The sequence below is a fragment of the Panthera uncia genome (assembly GCF_023721935.1).
Source record: "Panthera uncia isolate 11264 chromosome D3 unlocalized genomic scaffold, Puncia_PCG_1.0 HiC_scaffold_8, whole genome shotgun sequence".
Taxonomy (NCBI): domain Eukaryota; kingdom Metazoa; phylum Chordata; class Mammalia; order Carnivora; family Felidae; genus Panthera; species Panthera uncia.
In genome coordinates this window covers 73,128,039-73,149,341 of record NW_026057586.1, presented here as the reverse complement: position 1 = coordinate 73,149,341, position 21,303 = coordinate 73,128,039, and the positions used below count along the sequence as shown (strand labels likewise).

Here is a 21,303-nt window from a genome sequence, read left to right as displayed (position 1 = left end):
GAGGCGCAGCGCCGCCCGCCGGACGCGGTGAGCACAGGCCCCGGTGAGGATGCGCCGCCTGAACGCCCGCACCGCCCAGGTCCCGGGCGGGCACGACCCACGCTGAGCCGAGAGACCCGCCACCGCCGACTTCGGACGGCGCGGGCCGGTGCCTGGATCACTCTCACCGACAACGTCCCTTTCCACCCGGCGAGAGGCATCGGCCCCCAAGGGGGGCTCCCTCACGCAACCTCTGCCACCTCTGCATGGCTGCGACCCGGCGAGCAGAGAGTCGTCGCCGCTGAGACCTGGTGCCCTTCAACGGCCTGGCTGATCTGGTGAGTTGCGCGGGGCGGGGTTCCGGGCTGGAGCTGGGGGCACTCCCTGGCGTCTGGGCGGCCGGATCGGAAATAAAGGGGCCCTGAGCTGTTGGGAATCCTGAAGCATTGGTGCTCCTTGTCTTCCCCCCACCCCTTTCCCTCTCACCCGCAACTTGTCTAAGCCGGCCAAGCGGCCGGAGTGGAGGTTGTGGGGACTCCACGGAGCCCTGGGCGAGGCGTATGCCAGAGAGGAAAGGTCACCCCACCCCTAAAGCCAACAGACAAAGATAGCAGCTCTGTCATCCGAAAATTCCCTGGGAACTCCCGTGTCTTGGAGGGCTGGAACCCTTGGGGTTCTCCCAAGCAGCCTCTGAGATCCTCAGGGGACATCAGCTCAGGGGGTGGGGGGGGATGTGGAGTCCTGGCCGTGCAGGTGGTTGCGTTGAGGATTGCGCCCTCCAAGGCTAGACCATAGCAGGGTCTCCTGTACAGCCCTCGTTCTTCAAAAAATCTTGCAAGGATGGTGGGTTCTCCAATGGGGCCACAGCGTGACGTCACTGCCAGGCTTCTGACGTCACGGGTTGCCGGGGCGACGCGACTTGCCTTGACCCAGGGCCGGAGGGGGCGGGGTTGTGGTAACTCCTGGTGAGACCTGATGCCTTTGGGTAATGGAGGGGTGAAGGCAGATTCCCCCACTCTCAACTGTAGTCCTCTGACCTAAATCCCCAGCTCTTGGATGAGGTGGGGGAGGGAAACAGTGCCAGCTGTCCCGGCTGATGCTCCTCCCCCCAAGGACAGGTGTTCAGCTTTGCCCGTGTAGCCTGGCACTGCCTGGGGGCTCAGGACTGCCAAACAGAGCAGCAACTTTATGCTTTCAAAAGGGATGCTACGGTGAAGACCTCGAACCCCACCATACATACACCCAGCCAGGAGGCTGAAGTTCCCAGGGCCCCCAGAGAGACGGGGGACCCCTGCCTTAAAACAGGCCACTTCCACTCAGGAAAAAGTGTGTGCTCCCCCAGCCAGGGAAGGTGCAGGGCAGCTGCTGCCTGCCAGCCCTCAAGTCTAAGGGTTTCCTCTACTGCACAACCCCAAGATGAAGGGCCTCGGCCAAGCCTGAACTCCTGTCGGCCCTGCTCTCCTTTTGGCATTTAAGATGATTTTGACAGGCACAGTGTGGTGCTCATTAAGTGAACAGAGGGCAAGTCAGGCCCGTCAGTGCCAAGGTCTGAATGAAGTGTGCCCCTGCCAGGGGCCAGCTTTGATGGGGTCAGGCACCAGCCCTTTCTTCCCCACACCCTTCAGGCACTGGCCCTGTTCCTTGTGAAGGCCCAGAGATCCCCCCCCAGCCAGTATCCTGCCGCTGGTTCTTTGATTCCTCTTCTGAGTTCCTTCCAGCAATTGCTACCATTGTCGGATGTGGGTGAAACTGCCGAGATCACATTTTGTGGTAAAGGTTAGAGAACTGTGTCATTGCTTCAGCGTGGGGTAGGGTGAGAGCAGAGGGAAGTGTGTGTGTGTGTGTGTGTGTGTGTGTGTGTGTGTGTGTGTGTGTGTGTGCGTGCGTGTGTGTAGGAGGGGGTCATGATGAGAAGCCAGGCCCTAGTCTCTATGCAGCCAGCATTTTTTCTCTTCTCCTACCCAGCTCTCCAGCTAGATTAACAGGTCAATAAATATCAGTGGAGCTGCTTTTGGGGGCTTGGCAGGGAGATGATATTTCCAGCTGAAATGGTGTCGTTAAACACACAGGCTTCCAAGGACAGAGCAACAGCAGATGGGGGGAGAAGTGGGAGAGGTGGGCAGAAGGGCTGTTTGCACTGCCTCTCGAAGCTTCCCAGTTTAGAAACAAACCCGGAGTGCGCGCCAGAGATCCACAAACACAGGCAGTTGGAGGTCCTCCGTGGAGTATTTACACTTCCACAGCCAAAGCGGAGGGAAAGGCTGTCAGAATTGGGCAATTCCTTCTGTTCCCTTCCCTAGGCTTGGCAATAGCACCAGGCGACAAGCAGGAGGGAGTGCCAGCTTACCCAGTGTCTCCCTGTGTGCCAGGCATCGTATAGGATCTCAGTTATCGCTTGGAGTGGCTCGTGTGCTGTGGCCCATTTTACAGATGAGGAAACAGGCTCAGGTGCTCAGCCAGGCAGCTGTAGAGGTTTGGCTCTGAAGTGCCTTGGCTCTGGAGTCCTCGGGTCTTCCCACACCCTTCCACGGGTGGAGGGGAGGCCTTACACCACTTGTTGGACAGGGTCCCTGCAAAAGTCAGGGACTGTTGGCTACGGAGGGAGTCTGGCCTCACCAAGGTTCCTTCCTGCACTGAAACCTGGGTTTGAATCCTGCCTCCCCGTTACCTACAGGATAGTGTTGGGCAGAGTAGCAACTTCTGCCCTGGCCTTGTGGACACCCTGCTTCCCTCACCCCTGGCACCCCTCTTCTCCAGCACCGGGGGAAGGAAGGTGGGACATGAAGCCTGCCTGGCAGGAAGGGTTGAGAGAGCTGGCCCCGGGTTCCTTGTCATCTGCCCCTCTGGGCTCCCCCCAGGGAGGGGTGAGGCTTCAGTCAGTTACTGCAGGGACCCTCTTGGTAGGCACTCAGCTGGTAGGGAAGTCAAGGATGTAGGTGGGTCGGTGGCAACCCTGGTAGATGTGGCTCCTGACCCAGCCTGGAGGTTGAGGAGGGCCCTCTAGGAAGGGTACAAGGTGACTCTGGACAAACGGGGATCTGCCCGACAGAGAAGTGCAGAGCGTTCTGGTCATTGGGTGTGGCCTGTGAGTGCTCTGGGGGTGCTGAATGAGGGGAAGGGGTGGCCTTGGGGTGGATGTGTCCTGGAGATTGAGGTAGATGGGAGAGGTTTGGGCAGGGGAGAGGGTTGGGCAGGGGAGAGGATCCGGCAGGGCTCCCTTAACAGGGATGGTAACCCTGGACAGTCTCCTCTCTCAAGGTTAGCTCCCTCCCCCAACCCCCCAGTAATCCTTATCACTGGTCTAATTCCATGTAAGCTCGCCCATCCCCTATCCCTTCTGAGCGTCACAGTTGCTCTGGCGGGGAGGGGGCAGGGTTGGGCTGAGTTGCTTAACCCCCTGTGGTGGGCAGTGGCTCATGGTTAAGAGCCAGGCTATGGAATGGGTCCACCCTTGTTGGCTGTGTGACCTTGGGTGAGTAGCTTTGCCTCTCTGAGCCTCATCCTCAGAACAGGGCCGCGAATGACTCTTCCTGCCCCCCCCCACCCCCACCCCGAGCCAAAGATCAAAGACTGCAGGGTAGGCAGGGACCCTTCCAGCTGCCTCCGCTGGATCTCCCACCCACCTACCCAGGGCACCCCACGTGGTGAGCACACGTGGCTCCCATCTGAGCTCCTATGGGGCTGGGGCCTGGCCAGGGGCCCCTCCCCAGCCTTCCCGGGCCCCCTCCACCTTCCAGTCCCTCACGAACCGGAGGAAGCAAGCGGAGCAGCTCATATTCATGAACCGTAATTCAATCAGGCGGCGATTCCTCTGGGCTCGGGGCGGGGGTGAGAACGAGGAGGCGCGCACAAAAGGGCCGCTTTATTACCTCCCGCGGGCCGGGAATTGCTGTTCTCCCCCAGCAGCGGCCGGAGCCGCCTTTATTGTGTTAACCCATTTGCGTGTCAAGAGCTATTGTGCGCTTTCTCCGCCTGTGCCGGGCGGACTGCGGGCGGAGGGCTGCACGCCGGCCGGTCACCTCCGTGGGCGCCGCCCACCGCCCTGATTGGTTGCTAAGTGATTTGCATCCAAGGTAATCACTTTTATCTCAGAAGGATGTCGACTATAATTATAAGCTACTGACATCTTTTGAAATCTGCCTAATGACTATTTTAGTCTGCACTGGGCTGGGGGTGGGGAAGGGGATTCTGGAGGCTGGGGTGGGCGGAGAGGAGGCTGGAAGGGGGATGGATTCCTTACACCTGGACCATTGATTCGTTAGTTGAGAAATATCGGAGTGCCTACTGCATGCCTGGAACAAAAGAGGGGTTCCGAGATGGATCCGGGTTGCATTTGTGTGGGCGGAGTTAGTACCATTTCAGAGATGGGGAAATAGAGGCCCCGGGGAATATGAGCCACCTGCCCAGAATCACAGACCCAGTAAGTGGTTGGAACCTGAGTCTCTCTGACCCCCAAATTCACGTGCTGGCCGCCGGATAGGGGTGCAGACAGAAATAATAGTGGTGAGCATTCCTGGGGAGAGGTCACCTGTCTGGTACCTCCCAGGGTGGATGTCATAGCCCTAAGAAATGCAGATGCTGCTACCTGCCCCCCACCCCCATTTTACTGGTGCGTGGGGTGGGACCCGGGCACAGAGAGGTTACTTCGCTCCCCAAGGTCACAAAGCCAGGAAGTAGCTCAGGTGTAAAGTCTGTTGGTGGCCAGAAGTGGGGGGGGGGGGGCAGAACACAGCACGGCCAGCTAGAGGAGGATGAAGGAACAAGCCTGGGCTCCAACCACCCCCCCACCCCCACCCCCTGGGTCCACTTGGGTGTTTGGCATCAGGGTGGGCAAGGGCACCCTGCCTGCCACTGTGCAGGTGGCAAAGCTCTAAGAAATCAGATGGCCCACAGCCTCCACGGGGAGGAGGAATCTGCAACTAATTCGGATTCTGGTCAGAGCCCGAGCAGGGCTGGAGGAGAGACATGCAGGAGGGAAAAACCACGTCATGGAGGGCTTCCTGACAGAGGGGGCTTTTGCTTTCAGGCCTGAGGACTGGGTGGATCTGCCCAGCACGGAGTAAAGATGATGTTGCTGGCAGAGGGACTTTGAGATTCAGTGGCATGACCAGGAAGGGCAGGGGGAGCTTCTAAGAAGGCAGAGGTAAAGGGAGAAAAACTAGGACGGTGTGCAGGGCCTTGAGTGCTGAACTAAGTAGTTGACATGTCCAGAGGCAGAACAACCTGAAGCCGGTGAAGGCATCTTGGGGAGGGGTGAGGTATGATCGGAGTGCTAAAGAGGTCAGTCTGGCAACATTTGCAGGGAGTTGCAGATTAGGATAGAACCCTGGGCTTTTGCACTCTCACTGGCTGTGTGTCCTCAGACAAGCCGCTTTACCTCTCTGGGGCTCACTTTTCTCATCTGTTCAAGGAAGTAATAGCAGTTTTCTCCCCAGCTGGTGGGTGGGACGAGCTTGAGTGTGCAGAGTACTTGGGTGAGTTTGAGCCCTTCACAAGTGGGTGGGCTCAGGCACAGGCCCCAGCCAGTCACCCTGGCCCCAGAGCAAACCAGCATCCCGGCCACAGCAGCTGTTTGGGGCCCTGGGAGCCCCTGCCATTGTGCAGAGGGCACAGAGGACAAAGACCCGGGAGGTCAGGGGGTAAGGCCGAGGCTGGCTGTGAACAGGCTCCTGGGGACAGGGACTTAATGATGCAGAACTTAATGACCCAGAGTCTGTGGGGAGGGGTGGTCTCCCTCAGAGGAGGAGGTCGGTCCAGCCGCCAGCTGTCTGCTCCAGGACTCGTTGCCAAGGCGGGCGCAGCTGCCCCGTGGGGTCCAGGCCTGGGCTTGGCACTGGGAGACACAGAGGAGGCAGGGTCTTTCAGCCTGCAGTCCCCAGGCCTGAATTTGGGGCTTGGCCCTGGCCCTCAGCATCTGCGTGATCTCAGTCTCCTCATCTGTCGGATGGGCCAGGGGTCCGCTTGGGAGGGCAGCTGTGAGGCTTGGCAGTAACCCACAGCAAGTGAGCAGTAAACAGGAACTGCTATTTTTACTCTTGATTCATCCGTTCATTCAGAGAGATTACGGCTCCGTGCCAGGCTCCCTGCCAGGTGCTGGGGACGCAGAGATGAACAAGCCCAGTTGCCTTAAAAGGTGGTGAGGCCTCAGACACGCCATCACAGTGCAGTGGGTCCGTCGCCACAGTGCAAGAATTCACAGTGTGCAGGCATTGTGCCAGGAGCAGGGTCGAGGGGCCTGCAGTGAACAAGCCAGATATGGCCCCTGCCTTCCGGGGCCCCAGTCTCTCAAAGCATGCCGGGAAATCGGGTAGAAACTATTACTGCCGGCTGGGATAGCCAGGGAGGGCTCCGTGGAGGAGGAGGTATTTTCGACTGCTGACTTTGGAGATTCCTGTCTAAACGCCTTTGCCTATTATGGGAATCACAGGGCACTGTTGGCCTCTGCCCGTGCTCCAGGCTAAGCTTCCTGCTTGGGCATTTTGGCCTGTCACGTAATCCCCAAACGACTGTGGGAAGGGTGTTTTTTTTTTGTTGTTTGTTTGTTTTTTTTTATCCCGGTTGTATGCATGAAGAAACGGAGGCTCAGCAAGGTAAAATGACGGCCCAGGGCCACACGGCAGGACAACAGAATCCCCTTCATTATCCATGCAAGCTTCTGCCTGTCTTCTCCCTGTGAGAGGACCAGGCTGGGTGGGACTGTCATGGGAGGATCCTTGGGCAGGGTCTGAGGGGATCCAGTTCTGGGCCAGCTGTTTTCTTTATGAGATGCACGACCTTGAGCAAGTTACCTCCCACCCCAGCCCGGCCTCAGCTGCGTCCTCTGTAAAATGTCAGGGATGGCGTATCTGTGGCAGGCCTGGCTTGCCTCCCACCGCTGTGCCCTTGGCAGACATCGCCAATCAATTGCTGCCCTCTTCCCCTGCTGAGTTCTTCCCCTGACCTTGGGTTCTTTCCAGGGCTCTGGGCAGGCAGCTCCAATCCATCAGTGGGGCCTAAGAGCTGAAGCCCGCTTGCCTGCCTGGCCTTGATGAGCTCAGAGGCCACGCCAGCCCATCTCCATATGGTACCAGAATAAGGGACCCCGGGGGATCTTCTCTGAGGATATAGGTTGTTCAACAGTCACAGGAGCTGGTGAGGTATCAGAGTGTGTTACCTTTATCCAACGCCCAAACACACCTGTGTCTGTGTAGCCCAGTGCCTGCTCATTTCAAGTGCTTTAGGCCGATTCCAGATGCTTTCAGTCTGCATAATAATAACGTTGAGTGAGCTCTTCCTGAGAGCTTGGTCCTTCTTGGATACTCCGTCATTTATCATTCTGCAGAGCACCTGCAATGTGCCCCTCGACCACCTCTAGGAAGAAATCTTAACCCATTGTAGAGATGAGAAAACTGAGGCTCAGAGCCATTAAGCAGAAGAGGATCATGCCCTTGCTGAGTGGCTGAGCTGACAGTCACACTCAGGTCTCGAGGTCCACAGCCTGAAGCAGGGCTGAGGGTGGCAGGCAGACAGGGCAGGCTTCCTGGAGAAGGTGTCACTAAAGGCCTTACAGCTTGGTGGGCTTCTGACAGGTAGGGCTGGGTCTTCTAAGAAGGTGACGGGCCCCTCTGGGGGAAAAGAGCAGCCTGAGAAGCAGCTCAGAGGCAGGCAGGCAGGCATGACTAGTGTGGGTTGAGGGACCAGCATGTGGCTGGATGTGCCTGGAATATGGAGACACGCGGGGCCTGTGGAAGGAGCCAGGGCTGGTCTTGGCATCTGGACTCCGTGGTAGGGATCTGCAGTGGCTCTTTGGGCAGAAGAATGATCCGGTCCCATCTCCGTGTATTTCGTCAGCATCTCCTCGAACCCAGGGTGAGGTTAGCTGGTGCTTGGGGCTACCCCCGCTCTACCTGAAGTCTCACCTAGAGCACGTTGAAGGAATAAATGACTGAATGCTCAGCTGCCTGGCTGTCGTGCTCCTGACCTCCCAGGGGGCCCAGCTGCAGGGAGGAGAGAGGCCAGAGGCCTGGGGTGGTGGCCGAGGGAGGGAGCCAGGCAGGCCCTAGGGGCCAAGGCTTCCCTCCCGGCCCTCCTCACCTTGCTGTCCATCCCCGAAGCCCCTCCTAGACCTTCCTGCAGTGCGGTCCACGTCTGGCGGGCAGCCTGGACCCGGTGCTTGGGGGGATAAAAGATGAAGGTTCGTGACCATTTTTTAACTCAATAAAGGGAGAGACAAGCTGCAGGCTGCAGGCCGGAGATATAATTAGTTCGCAGCAGTGGCGCTTTCTTGATTTAGCTTCTGAGAGAACAAGACAAGGATGTTATACCCAATTAGCAGTAACATCCAGTCGGAGCCTCAATAGGTGAGATAACAAGCTATTTTTATGACTTTTCTTTCCCAGCTTGGAAGGGGCGGGGGAAAGGGGGTATCAGGGCCTTATTTCTTTTCACCGGGGAACAATTATTAGCGATCTCAGGATTTCCCAAAGCCAAACGGTGCATTTGTTAACCCAAACAAGCACGCATCCCAGGGCAGCAGCTGGGGTGGCCGGCTGGCATTTTGAGGCCAAGAGGAGTAGAAGGGGTATAGGCCCCTTGCCCCCATTCTAGAAGCCCTCTGAAAAGGCTCCTAAATGCAGAGAGCCTGTTGGTTTGGCAGGGGAAGCCCGGGCCCCTGAGAGGTTCTTGGTGCCTGCCTTGATTTCCCTACCTGTACAGAGGCATAAGGAGGCTGGCCGGTTCTCCTGGGGACGAGGAAGGAGCCAGTTCTGGCTCTTGGCAGTTCTTCCTGGCACCGTGCTGGACCTTTGTGCCAACTGGGCCAGTGGTTCTGGCTCCTCAGCCTTGAACCTGCCATTGCACTCTGCTTGCTGGACCCCCATTATGGCTCACACTGCTCGACCACCCTCCTGCCTGTCCTCATCCCAGACCCAATCTCTGGCAGGGCTGAGTGGTGATTAGCTCCTCTCTCTCCCTCCTCATTACCCCCACAGCCAGGGCACCAAGCCCTGGCCAAGTCTCTGCTGGGCTGGGAAACCCTGCCAAGCCCCACCCCAGCCGCCTGGCCATACTCCCGACTCCTGGCGAGGGCTGGGGGATGCCCAGAGAGGGAGCTGGCGTGGCTGTCCTGCCGCCCCATCGGCTTGGGCCCCAAGCCCAGAGCAGGTTCCTGGGCCTCCGCCCATCCTGCAGAATCTGGCCCCGCCCTGCCCTGAGCCCCATCTCCCCCGTTAGCGTGGAACCCCACACTTGAGGTTCAAACAACTGACAAATCCAGCCATGCAAAGTGGGAGTTTAATTGCAAACAGTTTTTATGGATCATGGGCCCATCTGTGCCACCATATGCAAAAGGAAAAAAAAAAAATCCCCATTAAAAAAAAATTTCTCCCTGCCCCACACCCCACACTGACTCTAAAAGAAACATTTGCCAAGGTTTTTCTGGCTGGAGCCAAGCACAGAGCAGGGACCCATCCAGGGGACTTACTGCAGGGAGGGCCTGGCAAAATCAGGGGGCTGGGTGAGACCCGGGTGGCTGCTGAAGAGAGGCTAGGGCCTCCTCAAACGGAGGGCATTTTGAACCCCGCCCGCCCCCACCCCCTGGGTTCTTTTATAGCTCTGGGCCTTTGCATGTGCCATGTAGCTGTCCAGGGACCCGCTCTTCTTTTGCAGCCACCTCGCTGATCCTGTTTGCACGTCTTCCACAGAGAGACTTGTCCCAGAGCGGGCCCTGCCCAGTGTTGATGGAGATGTGGGAAAGAATGTCCTGGGGCCCACAGAGGAGGGACTTCCCCTTTCATTTCTAGCCCAGCAGGATGGGGCTGTCCAGGGCCTCACAAATTCCCTTCTTCCTGGTGGTCTAGGCCTCCTGCCACGGTGCCCAGATGAGACCCACTCAAGGGGTCAGCCTTCCGCAGGCCCTTAGAAAGGACTTCCACCCACGTCCCAAGTGGGCTGGCCATCAAGTGGGTCTGAGAGGTCTCCCCTCTGAGGCAGCCTGCCAGAGTTCGATTGCCTGGGTGACTTCATTTCTCCCTCTCTGTGCCTCAGTTGCTCCCTCTGTAAGACGGGGATAAGTCGATGGGATAGCACATCCGAAGTGCATTTATATCTGTCGTGTCTCTTCCCCAAAGGGAGGATCTTTGCTTTGTTCAGTGATGTCCTCCCAGGTTCCTAATGAGGACGCTCGATGTTTACTGAAAGGATGTGTGTGAGCGAGTAAAGTATTTGGAAGGCTCTCCTGGAGGTCATGGGACACAGGCTCATGGCAGGCCAGAAATTCAGGGTTTTTACACCCTTTCTGCGGGAGTCTAGGAACCAATCTGCAGCCTGTGGGGATTCTGAACTCCCAGGTCTGCAGATGAAGAAAACTGAGGCTCAGATCAAGGGGCTCCCCCAAGGTCATGCCGCTGGGACTGGCATGCCGACCTGTATGCCTCTGGCTGACCAAGTCCCTGTTACATTACAGGTGCAGAAGGCCAGGCAGGCCCTGAGTGGGGAGGGGATTTGGGCAAGGTCACATGACAAAGAAAGAACTGCCAGCATTTGTGGGGTCCTTCCTACCCCACGTCCTGAGATGAGGGAACTGAGGCCCTGCAGCCTCAGAGCCACACCAGCCAAATACCCCTGTGCTTCTCCCTTCCCTCCCTCCCTCCCTCCCTCCCTCCCTCCGCCCCAGGTCTGCGCCCAGGATCACTGTGCCTGTGGGTTTGCCCATCAACTCATAAGCCAGCAGCTTGGCGTGTGTCGGCAGCCAGGCCCCGTGTGGGGGGGTCCTGGTGCCCAAGGCTCCGGACTTGATGCAGCCCTCCCGCAGGTGGCCGGGGCAAGCGGGACCCCTGGGACCCAGGCAGGCACAGACTGGTCAGACCCCTGGCAGGAGCCCAGGCCAGGCGCCAGGCAGCCCCTTCCCCGCCCGGCAGCGATCACCAGCTCCCGTTGTAATCATTAAAACTATTAGAAGGAAATGTTCGCTTGAAGCAAATGTCAGGCGCCGAGTTGTGCTTTGTAAACGCTCACAATTAATGCCAATCAGGCCCGGAAAAAAGCCGGCCCGGAATCCTGTCTGTTTCGTCTCATTTGTCAGCTGGTGCCGCTCCATGTTGCACATTTTCATACAATTGCTATAAACATAAAAGGGAAACTCCATAGTGTTCCTGGGCGCCCGGATGGTGTGCGCCGACTTAATTACTTGGTATTCCGCTGCTCACTTGGCCGCCCCGAGCGGGTGGGAGAGAGAAAAGGGGGACTTTGTGCAGCAGGGTGAGGGCTCCTGGAGGTCAGCCAGGGGGATGGGTCAGGCTCCAGGCTCGGGTCTCCCGTCCCACCCTCCGCAGGCCGCATGGCCCACAGAGCCGAGGCCGGCTGTGAAACGAGAAAAAACTGCCCAAACACGTTTGCAGAAGAGGGCGAGTCAGAATCCACTGGTCTCGGTCGGCTTCGAACCCCGAGCCCCTCTCCAGAATGATCCAGCAGGTTTATTGCCCTCCTCCTGCACACCAAGCACGGCGTGGCTTGCCAGCTGGGCCTCGGTTTCCCCTTCTGTGAGTTGGGAATGATAGCTCAGTGGTCAGGAGTTCAGGCTTCCTGGGGCTGTGCCCTGGGCTGGGGGCATCCAGCAGCTTGTCCTCATTGGGCTGTTGAACTGACCTTTGGGAGCACACTGCCCTTCTTATCCGCAGAGCGTGAGGAGTCTCACGGATGGAAGCGGTGCCGGGCTTCCGACCTGTCTCACTGGACTCCAGAGCCTGTCGTCATTGTGCCACCCTGCCGCATGTTCTCAGGGTAGCAGCGGGGTCGAAAGGAGACGATAAATCCTAGCGCACAGTCGGCATTTCGTAAACCGTAGCTACCGTCATCCCGCGGGTTGCAGATGGGCTAGGGCCGGAGAGGGCTCACCCTGGCCTGAAGGTCAGCCTAGGTGGATCTTGCCGGATGGAGAGTGGGGATGGAGTGGTCCACAAGGGGTGCTGTGCCTCCTCCCTCCCCAGGGGGCTGGGCCCACCAGGCCCCCAGGACAGGGCTCCCCCAGTTGCCTCTAATCTGACTCTGAGGTGCTGTGTGCTGGGCCCTGCACCGCCTGACTGAGCCCTCAGGAGCCCCAAAAGTTGGGCATCGTCTCCATTGTACAGATGAGAAAACTGAGGTCTAAACTGACCGAAGGCCGCATACACAGCTAGGGGCAGCTGGAGCCACATTCAGGTTCGTCGGCTCCAAAATCTTTTTCACGCCTTCCTAGCTGCCTCCCCATCGTGGCCTGGACGTGAGGCCTCGCCACACACTGTGAACCCACCCCAAGCCCCTTTTGAGCTCTCTAGCTCTCTGTGGACGGGGTCTTCTAAGGCCAGGCTGGCTTGGCAGGGACACACCGGCCTTTGTGTAGGCTCGGGCCAGGCAGGGCCACCAGCAGAGTGGGGAGAGGGCGGCGCGGCCCAGCCGGCCAGGGATAAATGCTCAGAGCAGGGAATAGAGGCCCCTTTGTGTGGTGCTCAGTGGGGGAAGGGGATGCTGCCAGCTGCCACCCTGTGTGACCGGGGAGGCCCGAGCCCTCCACAGAGGTCTGCCACCAGCCCCAGGGGACTAGCCAGGGAGCCTGTCATCTTCTGCCCCCCCCCCCCCCCCCCCCACCGCCACCTTCCACCATTATTTGCCTGCTTTTGTTTTCTGGGACCTTTGGCTGCTCGAGAAGCCAAGGGCAGTCATGAACCTGGTTGGCGGTAGGCCTACTGTGTGCCAGCACCGGGCCAGATGCTCCGCCAACCCTGCAGGTAAAAGGGTTGAAAGGGGGCAACAATTTTAAAAGTCCTAGCGCATAATCGGTGTTTTCATAAATGACAGCTGCCATCATCCCGCTGCCTGCAGATGGGCCAGGGCCACGGGGGCTCACCCTGGCCTGAGGGTCAGCACCAGCCAAGGCAGGTAAAGGGCAGTGGTCCTGTTACCAGTGAAGACAGGCTCAGGACAGCGGACTGGCCATACTCACAGCTGCTCACGGGGCCAGTATTTGGCCAACTCCAAAGCCTTTTCTTTCCATGGAGTTGCCTTTGGTGCCCTGCTGGTGTCGGGTCCCAGGACCCGGGGCTGCAACTTGAAGTCCCACCTCAGCTGCCCAAGTAGCTTTAGGAAGGCTGTCGGCTGTCTTTGTTCCTTGGGCAGGCACCAGGCACCCCTTCTGTCCCTCGGTCCTGGCCAGGCTCTGCGGTAGCTGCCGTAGCTTTAGTGGAGATCCGGGACAGGACCTTGTTGAGGGCCACCCTACCTACTAAACTTTCTCTGAGTCTCAATCACCATAGCTTAAAAATGGGAATGGAACAGAATCCCTGCATTGGAGACGTGCTAGGACATGGGCAAAATGCTGAGCTTAGAGCCTGTACGTGCTCAGGCTTCATGAACATGTCCTGGGCTTTCTGGCATCCCTGCCCCCTCCTGGGAGAGGTAAGAGGACAGGTGAGGCAACGTGCAGGTGGCAGGGATGTGGGGTAAGCCTTGGGAGCATAAACACATGGCAGGGATTGTTTCAAGGGGTTCCTGCCGCAGCCCTATTTTACAGATAGGCAGACTGAGGTTCAGATAGCTGAAATGACTTGTCAGGGGTCCTAGGATCACAGGGAAGGTGGTTTCCTGGAAGGCCAGTCCTTAGTCTCTTCCTGACCTCCACCCAACCCACTGGGCAGCTATCCACTGTAGACACTGACCAAGTCCCCTCTGTGCTGTGGGAGGCCCAGAACACCCACCTGCAGCCCCAAAGGCCACTCGGCTTCCCAACCTGATCAGGTGCAACCTGATACCCCAGCTCGCACCCACCAGACCATTCCCTCCCCTGTGGCTTCTACTGGGGCTGCCTTCCCTGTTCACCTTCCCAACACACACACACACACACACACACACACACTCACACACACTCACACACACTCACACACTCACACTCCACGCGTATCCGCATCTTCTCTGCAGAGTAAGTCCACCTCGCCTCTTCCTAGTTGTCCCCCATCCCGGAGGGGCTTGGAGTCCCCCTCTGGGTTCCATACCCTGCCTTCTGCCACCAGAACCCCAAGCCTTTTCACCTCTCCCAGTTCGTTGCCACAGTATGGTGCACAGTAGGCTGTCTCTGAAGTCCAAGGTGCGGCCCTGGCCTCAGGGACCTGGCCCCCGCCCAGCCAGAGAAATGGATACAAGCAGATCAGAGATGAGGTTGCCTGTCCGGGGATGGGGTCAAGTGCAGGACACCTGGGGAGCAGGAAGCTCTCACCCCAGCCGACCCTCTTCTCAAGAAGGGAGCCAACCCTTCCAAGCCCCCAATGTGCTCCTGAAAATTTAGCCGTCTTAATTTTAATCCTCCCGAGTTTCACAGATGGGAAAAGGAGCCTCGGGAAGGCAGACACTGGCCAAGGCCACCCAGCTGTGGAGGGCAGAGCCTTGGCCTGAGGAGCCTTGGCCTGAGCCTCAGACCACATGACCCCAGAGCCGGTATGTGCTTTTCTCCAGGGTGGAAAACTCAGGTGCCCACTGGGGCCAACCAGGTGACGCGATGAGCGAATGCACCTGCCCCACTGGGCCTCATGGGGGTGTGGGCTCGGTGGTTCCTGAGCTGCCAGTTTTCATTCGTTTGTTTTCAAGGCAAACCAGACAAGGAGAATTTGGAGGAGAATTTTAGTTTTTCTTTTCTTTTTAATATTGGCAACCATGTCACTTTTTTTCCCCCCACTACAGCAAACAGGGCAAAGAAAAGCTGTTTGTGGGCGGGATTTGTACCCTTCAGGGATGTGGTGGTGCCTGGGTAGAGAGCACAGCCAGCCAGAGCCCCCAGAACCCAGCGGCAGCTCCAAGCACCTCTCAAGACACCCCCAGATGCCGCCTTCACTGCCAGAGGCAGGAGGCAGGGCCCAAAGCCCCGCGAGGGCACCACCCAAATAGCTATAATCAGCAGCCTCGCCAAGACTTCAAACTCACCCAATTATCCTGCGAGGGGAAAAAAAACACAAAATGAAAACAAATTAACATGTTTGCATAGAAGCTGCTGCAGCAACACACACAGCCGCGCGCGCGTGCACTTGCCGGCGCATGTCCCAGCCAGGCCCCGAGACGCCGCTGCCACCACCGCCTCCCCGAGCCCGGCACCCACTGCCAGGGCTGGGCTGTGCCAGTCTGTGCCCACTCCCCTGGGCCAAAATGTGCCCTAGGCCCAGCGACTAGACCGTCACCAAACCCGAGGGGGCAATGTCTCAGTCCTCCAGCTTTCAGGGTTTTTTCTCCGCTCCCCCCCCACACCAATTTAATAAATACCTGGAATTCACTGTGTGCCAAAATCCAACCTCACTGATGGGGAAATAAACAGAGAGGTGAGTTGACCTGCCCCAGGCTGCACAGCTGGTGAGTGGAAGAGGTGGGGTTTCAATCCAGAGAGGCCAGCTCCGGAGTCCTCCCGTAACCACCAAGGCTTCTCTGTGGCTCCCTCTTGTCCGTGGATGAGGTGCCAAGACCTCAGCCTGGCCTTCAAGACCACCACCCCACCCCAGCCCCTCCAGTCCGTGTCCATTCTTGCACACCCCACCCAAATTGCCTACCCCTTGTTTTTTTATGCTGAGGGGCCGTGGGTGGGGTGGTCATGATCGCGGAGCCACACGGATATGGGTTCAAATCCCCGACCCACCGGTCCCTCACTGGATGGCTTTGGGCAAGTGGCTTCCCTTCTCCGTGCCTCAGTTTCCCCTCCTGGAAGACTGGGATAATAATGGTCTCTACTTCAGGGAGGTTATGAGGATTCAGTGGGCGGATGACGGCTAGGTACTACCTCTGGCATCTGCACGTGGGGTGGGGTCTTCCACTGGAATACATTCCCACCCCTGCTCTACCGTTCAGTGAGCCCTACAGGCCTGGCTCATCAGACTCACTAAGCCCCTCTCGGTGTGCCATGTGCTCCGTGCAGCACCCTGCTCTGGGCTCCCTCGGAGCTCCATCTGACCGGGGTTGGGGTCGTCGGGCGTGTGCCTCACCATCCCTGCCGTGCCTGCTGGGTCCCCACAGCCCGGCACTGCAGGTGCTCAGGCAAGGCTTGGAGCATGCAGCCACCAACGCCCACTCTGACCTGAGCGTACGTGGGGCTCGTCCCTGCGAGCTGAAGGATAAACCTTACTGGAAGAGCTGGGGTTCAGGTCTTGGAGCCCAAGGGTCCCCAGGCCAGGGCCACACGTACCTCGTCGGGTCCCCTCGCGCTGCTCTGCATGGGCCGGGGACAAATCCCTCCCCTTGTTGAAGCCATTGTCCTCTCTGGCCCACGATGGTGAAAGTGGGGGGTGGATGCTGCCGGCACGGTGGGCACCCAGTGGGCGGTGGATTTCAAGGGGCTAAGAAGGCACCGCCGAGCAAGTGACTGCACTCCACGTGCTCCTCATCCTGCCCAGTCTTCTCGGCCCGGTGACAGAGGTGCCGTTTCTAGCCCCAGTTTTCAGATGGAGAAACAGGCCCCCGGGGACCTGCTGACTTAGGAGAGTCCTGCCGGAAGTGGCAGAGAGGGCCCCGGGTCGCTGCTTCAGCCTTCGCGCCCACTGCAGGGGCTAGGGGGGCCGTGCCTTGCAGCTCTGGGGCGTGAGGCCCAGCAGGATGCCATCCTGGTGGTGGCGGTGGGAGGCTGACTTCACTGTGCTCAGGACGGCCCCTCTGGCGTCAGCCCCTTCCTTGGCCTGCAGTCCTGCTGACTACTCAGAGTCAGGGCAGTGTCCAGGGGAGGTGGCCCAGTGCCCACCCCAGGAGCGACCAGTGGGACGCCGGGCGCCCACTTGGAATCCCAGCCTTCCCTTGGTCTGCCCCAGCCGCCGGCTTCAGAGCGCAGCAGACCCTGCTTCGTGTGCAGACCCCACCAGGTGACCTTGGACAGACCCTGGGCCTCGCTGAGCCTCTGCTTGAGGCATGGATATGCCTGTGCTTCTCAGGGCGGGCTCAAGGCTGGGTGGAGCGAGGGGCGCCCCTCCCCGTCTTCCAGAATCTTCCCAGCCCTTGAGCCTCCGTGACACCACTTGGGGTGGGGCTCACGTTGCCGCCCGGCCCACACCCCACTCACCCATCTGCACTGTCAAGTACCCACTTGGTTCTCTGGGGGCCTTCGTGTTCCAGATGTGTGGAGGGGTTTGTTGGACTGAGGTGGTAGGTACACGGTGCGGTCAAATGAGGGAGAGACCCCAGGGGCCAGGGCACGTCACCAGAGAGGAGAGCTGTGGGCCCTGGGTCACACAAGGGGTGGTCGGGAAGGAAAGGCCCAGTGCATTCCTCTGTTCATTCGGTGGGAATTTACTGAGCATCTACTGTGTGCCTGGCCTTGGTGTAGAAAGAAACTAGAGATGGGCCTGTGAGGCCCCAGGTTCGGCCACCTTCCTGCTGAGCACCGCTGGGCCAAGCCACAGTCTCTCCAGACCCAGCCTTCTCACACAGGGTTATGGAGAGGGTCACTGGGAGGTGACGTTCGGTGCTAAGTGGTTGAGAGCCTGGGAGTCACACACGGAGGTTCATCCCCTGTCCCACCCCTTGGGGATCAGGTAGGAGCTGGTCCATGGAGCTATGTCATGGAGCTATGTATGACAGGGGACACGTGCTCACCCTTCTGAGGCAGAAGCTGGGAGCTGGTGGGGTGTAAGAGGTAGGGAGAATGTTCTCTTTCCTCCCTCATTACAAAAGTAAAATTAATCTTTTAGTATTTGGAAGCAATATGACTGATAAAAATTCAGCCACCATCCAGCTGCCCAGAGCTCAGCACTTGGTCTCATGCTGGGGACATTCCCCCCAGGTGTTGGGTGTTCGGGAAGGATCTGGTTTCACCTTGTATAAATGACGCCCTGGTCAAGTGGGGCTTGTGTGAGTTAGTGTGGACAAGGCCAAGCCCAGGCCTGGCCTGGAGGAAGGGCCCGCGCCGATAGGCACATTCCGGCCTGGGCTTCTGGGAGCCACCTGCCCGCCCGCCCAGCAGCCCATTGTCTGGCATGTGGGGGCTCGGAGCAGCCGTTGTTCTGCACACATCTGATCCTGTCTTTTCCACATCAGATCATTTGTAACCGTCACCAGGCAATCGGGCCCGTCGCTGATTCAATCTCGGCTTTGTGCTGTCACAGCTGTTTTTCCGCGCCGGGCTGATTTTGAAAGGAGGCCCATCTTCTGGGCCCGCTCTTCAGAAGCAGGGGGAGGGGGTGGGGGGTCTTTATGTGTGTCTGTGGGTGTGCGCGTGCCCGTCACCCCCACCCCCTGTGCATCCCCTGCCCCAAACACACATACACACGCCTCTGCCTCCCCTCGCCGGAGTCGAATTCGGAATGAGGTACACAGATAAGGGCCCCGGGGCCCCACCCCATCCCCTACCACCTGCCCACCCCGGGCACCTATGTGCCCCAATGTGCAAACACAGTAGAGATTGTGCTCCAGTGGAAGAGACAGATGCTAAATTGTTCATCAATAAGGTCATTTCAGAGTGGTAATGACAATGAAGGACCTAGAGCTATGATGGAATAGTGGCTGGAGCAGTCAAGGAGGGCCTCTTAGAGGAGGTGATGTTTGAATTGAGGTGTGAATGAGGAGTTGAGCTGGCACAAAAGTGTCCCCCCTTCTGAACTGAGATGGTCTGTAAGTGTAAAATCCATCCCGGATTTCAAAGGCTTAGCCGGGGGTTGGGGGTTGGGGGTGGGGGGGAGGGTGGGACATAAACTATCTCATTAGTAATTTTTAAATATTGATTACATGTTGAAGTGATCCTATTTTGGACATATTAGATTAAATGAAATGTCATTAAACAGAATTTCCCTTGTGGATACTAGACAATTTGTAATTACATTATATTTCTATTGGAGAGCACTGGTGTATTTAGGAGAGACAAAACTATGAGCGCAAAGGTCCTGGGGTGATACCGAGGTTGACCATTGACCTGTTAGAAGAGCAGGGTAGCAAGAGGAGAAGGATAGTGTAGATAGGGAGTGGAAAGACGCTCACATAGAGCCTTAGAGGATATTGATAGAAACGCCATGGAAGCCAGTGGGGGAGTTTAGAGTAGAAAAGGAAGTGAGTTCCACGTAGAAGCTCAGCCTGGCCCCTGCGGGGTGGAGAGTAGAATGAAGGGGCCCTGTGGAGGCTGGGACGTGATGGGGCGCATGGCCAGAGCATGGGTCTGTTGTGGAAGAGCTGCAGGAAGGACCTGCTGGAGGGTTGTCTGGACCAGCTTTGCTTCCCTTCACGCCTGGATTTCAAAGCCTCTGGGCCCTCTCGTGCTCCTGCCTCTCTCTCTCTCTCCACCCATCCCCACCTTTCCCAGCCACTGCCTCCTCCCTGAGCAGCTGCTCCCTGTCACGTCCAACAATTTATAATACATCCAGCTCCTCGCCTCCGGGTGGTCAGTGGTTGAAATCCTTTTCAAAAAGTTACTTAAGGGGCACCTGGGTGGCTCAGTCGGTGGAGCATCCAACTCTTGATCTCAGGGCTTGATCTCATGAGTTCAAGCCCTATGTTGGGTATGGAGCCTACTTAAAAAAAAAAAAAAAAAAAAAAAAAAAAAGTGATGCACAGTCACTGTAGAAAAATTAGAAATAGAAGCACAAAGAAAAAGAATCAGACTCCCTAGAGATAAACACAGTCACATGGCCAGGCTGTGGCAGAGCTGGGGTTTGAACCCAGGTGGGTTGGCCCCAGCATCCCAGTGCTGAGATCACAGCACCCTGTGGCCAGATGACACTGAGGGAGCCCCTCTCCCAGAAAAGGGCTTAAAGACGCGGCACCCCAGCCCAGCTCACAGCAAAGGACAGAAGCTGGACACCTGGCCCACACACAAGTGGGGCTTGGCTCTGGGGGGTTAACATATATATAAATCTATTGATGATATAGTTGGGCTAGAGTGCCTCGTCTTGTTTCCCTGTCCCCTGTCCTTTGAAGGCTCTGCTCATTTCTGTTCTAGCCTGATCCTCTGAAGCATCTGTTGATCTTTGGCTCCTGGCTCAAAGTGAAGAACAAACTTCAACCAGACACTTTTATCCACCCCTCCTCTTACCCCACCCCACACCTGGGCGTCTGTCTCCTAGTCTCCTAAGCACTCCTGGCCTTCCTGCCCTGGGCCCAGTTTTCTGCCCTTCCTCCCTCCCCTCAGGGTCTAAGTCTGGCCCAGCCCAGCCCTGCCCCTCCACCAACTAACTGCCTGCTCTGTGGCCCTGGACAGCGCCACCCCCACCCCCCCCCACCGCCTCCCCACAACTCTGTCCTGGCCTCTGTTTCCTCATGGGTACACAGACCGTAGTAATCTCTTTCTCTAGGTTGTGGGGTTGGTTAAATGACGTGATGTCTGTAAAGTGCTGAGCCCATGGGAACACTAAAAATAAAAATCAGCTCCTATTATTACTCTGATTATTAGATTTTCTGCTTCCCTGTTGTTGGGTTAAGCCTGAACTGTGGGGTGCAGGGACCTGGGGGCATGCAGGGGGATAGGTGAGAAGATGCATGGGAGCACTGAGCCCCTCCCAGCTCCACGATGGGTCTTACGTTTGCCCTTTGCACAGTGTTCCCCCTTCCGGACTCATTATCCCCAGTCATCTCTCTGGTAACACCCGGTATCGTTTTAGTTTCCACTTGTATGTTGCTCCTCCACAAAGGTTCCATGACCTCCAACAAAAATACTGGGTTGGGGCCTTTCTGCTGCTGACATTCAGTATATTGATGCCTGGCTTCACCCCCACCCCCCCATCCCTTGGCTGGAAGGTAACAGTGGAGACCTTGCTGTCACTTATGCCTAGGTCAGGATAGGGGAAGAATGGATGACCTGTACAGTCATGCCACCACCACCCCCGCCCCGCCCCCCCAGCACTTCCCTTCCTGGGATCTGGCTCTCAGGGAGTGGAAGCTGGGTAGGGGTCTGAGATTTGCTAGCTTTGCTTCCCTGGCTAGGGCTTCCTGAAGGCTCCTTTTTGTGAGAACGAGCCCCACCCCCATTCACTCCCCTGGTGCTCCTGGGCCGTCTTTGATTCTGGGAGGAGACCAATCAGGTGTGATGCCAGTGCCAACAACTACCCCCTCACCCCATCACTAGAGGGAGCGGTTTTCAAGCCTTTTTATGGACCCACCCACCCACCCAGCACCTTCTCTTAGCCTCTCCCTGCCCTGAACCAGCACTTGGCCACAGGAGGTGGATCTCGCCACCTCGTGACTGAGGTCCCTGCCCCTGGTGACCCTGCCTGGCCTTAACGCAGATGGGGTGCTCTTAGTTACTCATCAAGAGGGTTCCTTCTCCTTCCTGGAGCTGCTGCAAGTTCTTCACATTCCCGTTTTTTTCCAAGTCTTCATAGGGACCCTTTCTCCTCCCCTCTTCACCTGTTTACTACCTATCTGTTGATAATA

General features: G+C 57.7%; 1 protein-coding gene across 1 annotated transcript in view; it reads left to right on the top strand.

Annotated features, from left to right (window-relative positions):
- Positions 1-267: 267 nt before the first annotated feature.
- FAM222A (family with sequence similarity 222 member A) overlaps positions 268-21,303 on the top strand; it is a 55,563-nt gene continuing 34,527 nt past the window's right edge. Inside the window, exon 1 of the mRNA XM_049619166.1 lies at positions 268-317. The gene's annotated coding sequence lies outside the window, so the exon portion shown is untranslated. The remainder of the gene's footprint in view (positions 318-21,303) is intronic.